The sequence below is a fragment of the Pan troglodytes genome, chromosome 12 (assembly GCF_028858775.2).
Source record: "Pan troglodytes isolate AG18354 chromosome 12, NHGRI_mPanTro3-v2.0_pri, whole genome shotgun sequence".
NCBI classification, from domain to species: domain Eukaryota; kingdom Metazoa; phylum Chordata; class Mammalia; order Primates; family Hominidae; genus Pan; species Pan troglodytes.
In genome coordinates this window covers 35,242,947-35,246,040 of record NC_072410.2, presented here as the reverse complement: position 1 = coordinate 35,246,040, position 3,094 = coordinate 35,242,947, and the positions used below count along the sequence as shown (strand labels likewise).

General features: G+C 49.8%; 1 pseudogene; it reads left to right on the top strand.

The window, feature by feature from the left end:
• The first annotated feature begins 541 nt into the window (after window positions 1-541).
• LOC100615369 (large ribosomal subunit protein eL38-like) lies at window positions 542-1,096 on the top strand (annotated as a pseudogene).
• The last annotated feature ends 1,998 nt before the right edge of the window (window positions 1,097-3,094 follow it).

Here is a 3,094-nt window from a genome sequence, read left to right as displayed (position 1 = left end):
CTTCCTCCACCATTCTATTTTTGTTTGTTTGAGACAGGGTCTCTATTGTCCAGGCTGAATGCAGTGGCACAATCTCAGCTAATCAGAGCCTCCACCTCCCAGGCTCAAACTATCCTCCCACCTCAGCCTCCTGAGTAGCTGGGACTACAGACATGCACCACCAAGAAGCCTGGCTAATTTTTTTTTTTTTTTTTTTTTTTTTTTAGAGACAGGGTCTTGCTATGTTGCCCAGGCTGATCTTGAACTCCTAAGCTCAAGAGATCCTCCCACCCCGGCCTTCCAGGGTGCTGGGGTTTGTAATCCACAGCACCTGGCTTTTCCACCATTCTTACTTGTTTCCTGCTTTCAGTTGATAACTTGGGGAGCCCTCTCTTCCTCTCACACCCCATATCCAATGCATCCGCAACTGTTGTATCAACAGTTATATCAGGTCTCTGGGGTGATATTCGGCCAAGAGGGGTAATCTGGAGCAATCCATGGCTGGGTGAAATTTGGGAACCCCAGGTGCCAGTCTGCCCCACTCCCTGTATGCCTTGTTGCCATGCCTCTGAAAATTGAGGAAATCAAGCACTTTCTGCTCACTGCCTGGTGAAAGGATGCCAAATCTGTCAAGATCAAGAAAAAGAAGGACAGCCCGGGCGTGGTGGCTCATGCCTGTAATCTGAGCACTTTGGGAGGCTGAGGAGGGTGGATCACGAAGTCAGGAGTTCAAGACCAGACTGGCCAATATAGTGAAACCTCATCTCTGCTAAATATACAAAAATTAGCCGGGCATGGTGGCACATGCCTGTAGTCCCAGCTACTCGGGAGGCTGAGTCAGGAGAATTGCTTGAACTCGGGAGGCGGAGGTTGCAGCGAGCCGAGATTGTACCACTGCACTTCAGCCCAGGGGCAGTGTGAGACTCCGTCTCAATAAATAAATAAATAAATAAATAAATAAATAAATAAGAAAGAAAAGAAGGACAATGCGAAATTTGAAGTTCAATTTAGCAGATACCTGTACACCATGGTCATAGGGAAAAAGAGAAGGCAGAGAAACTGAAGCAGTCCCTGCCCCCTGATTTGGCAGTGAAGGAGCTGAAATGAACCATACACACTGATTTGAACTGTATTAAAATACTAACACACACACACACAAAACAAACAACTATATCAGTTCTTCCTTTAAAATACATCCAGGTACAGGTGTGGTGGCTCACGCCTGTAATCCCAGCACTTTGGGAGGCCGAGGTGGGTGGATCACTTGAGGTCGGGAGTTTGACCAGTGTGGCCAACATGGTAAACCCCGTCTCCACTAAAAATACTAAAAATTAGCTGGGCATGAGGGCAGGCGCCTGTAGTCCCAGCTACTGGGGAAGTTGAGGCAGGAGAATCGCTTGAACTCAGGGGGCGGAGGTTGCAGTGAGCCATCATCATGCCACTGCACTCCAGCCTGGGCAACAAGAGCGAAACTCCATTTCAATAAACAAACAAATAAATAAATAAATCCAGACTCTGACCAGAATCTCTTCTTCCCTTCCACTGCTACCAGCTTGATCCAAACGACCGCTATCTCCTCACAGCCTCCTGCCTGATTTGCCTATCTCAGCCCTCTCTCCTGTACCACTCATTCTCAGACTCCGTAAGCCTGATTTATTCCTCTAAAGCTCAAGTCAGATCCTTCCTCTCCATCTTTTTTGTTTGTTTGTTTGTTTGTTTTTGATTCGGAGTCTCACTATGTCGCCTGGGCTGGGACGCGGTGGTGTGATCTCGGCTGGCTGCAACCTCTGCCTCCTGGGTTCAAGCAATTCTCCTGCCTCAGCGTCCTGAGTAGCTGGGTTGGCTAATTTTTGTATTTTTGGTAGAGACGGGATTTCACCATGTTAGCCAGGCTGGTCTCGAACTCCTCACCTCATGATCCGCCCACCTCGGCCTCCCAAAGTTCTGGGATTACAGGCGTGAGCCATGGTGCCCGGCCTTTTTTTTTTTTTTTTTTTTTTTCTGACGGAGTCTTGCTCTGTCACCCAGGCTGGAGGGCAGTGGCGCAATCTTGGCTCACTGCAAGCTCCGCCTCCTGGGTTCACGCCATTCTCCTGCCTCAGCCTCCTGAGTAGCTGGGACTACAGGGGCCTGCCACCACGCCTGGCTAATTTTTTTTGTATTTTTAGTAGAGACAGGGTTTTACCGTGTTAGCCAGGACGGTCTCGCTCTCCTGACCTCGTGATCCGCCTGCCTTGGCCTCCCAAAGTGCTGGGATTACAGGCGTGAGCCACCGCGCCCGGCCCTAATTTTTGTATTTTTCTCAGTAGAGACGGGGTTTCACCATGTTGGCCAGGATGGTCTGGATCTCCTGACCTCGTGATCCGCCCGCCTCAGCCTCCCGAAGTGCTGGGATTACAGGCATGAGCCACAGCGCCCGGCCTTTCCTCTCCCCACTTAAGAAACATCGTACTGTTGCTTATCATCTCAGAGTAAAAGCCACAGTGCTCACAATAGCGATGAGGCTTTACACCTTCCGTCTTCCCGCACGCCCTCTCTGAGCTTATCCCTATCACGTGCTTGTCATGCTCCACCCACCCAAGCATTCTAAGCATTCTTCCATCTGTGGGCCTTTGCATTTGCTCCACCCTCTGCCTTAAATATTCTCCCTGATAACCCAGCGAGAATTGTACATGAGCTGACATATTTATGCTTCATCAAGGTCACTGTCATCTTACCATATCAAACTGAAAATGTCACTGCTATCTGGACAGTAAGACATGTTTTATTGAGTAAATGATTTTCTCTGTTTCTATGCTTCCGCACTAGTGGTTTGTTTAGTAATAAATATGTGTGACCAGGCCGGGCGCAGTGGCTCACACCTGTAATCCTAGCATTTTGGGAGGCCGAGGCGGGCGGATTGCCTGAGCTCAGGAGTTCGAGACCAGCCTGGGCAACACGGTGAAACACTGTCTCTACTAAAATACAAAGAATTAGCCGGACACGGCGGCATGTGCCTGTAGTCCCAGCTACTCGGAAGGCTGAGGCAGAAGAACTGCTTGAACCGGGGAGGCGGAGGTTGCAGGGAGCCGAGATCTGCCACCGCACTCCAGCCTGGGCAACAGGAGTGAGACTC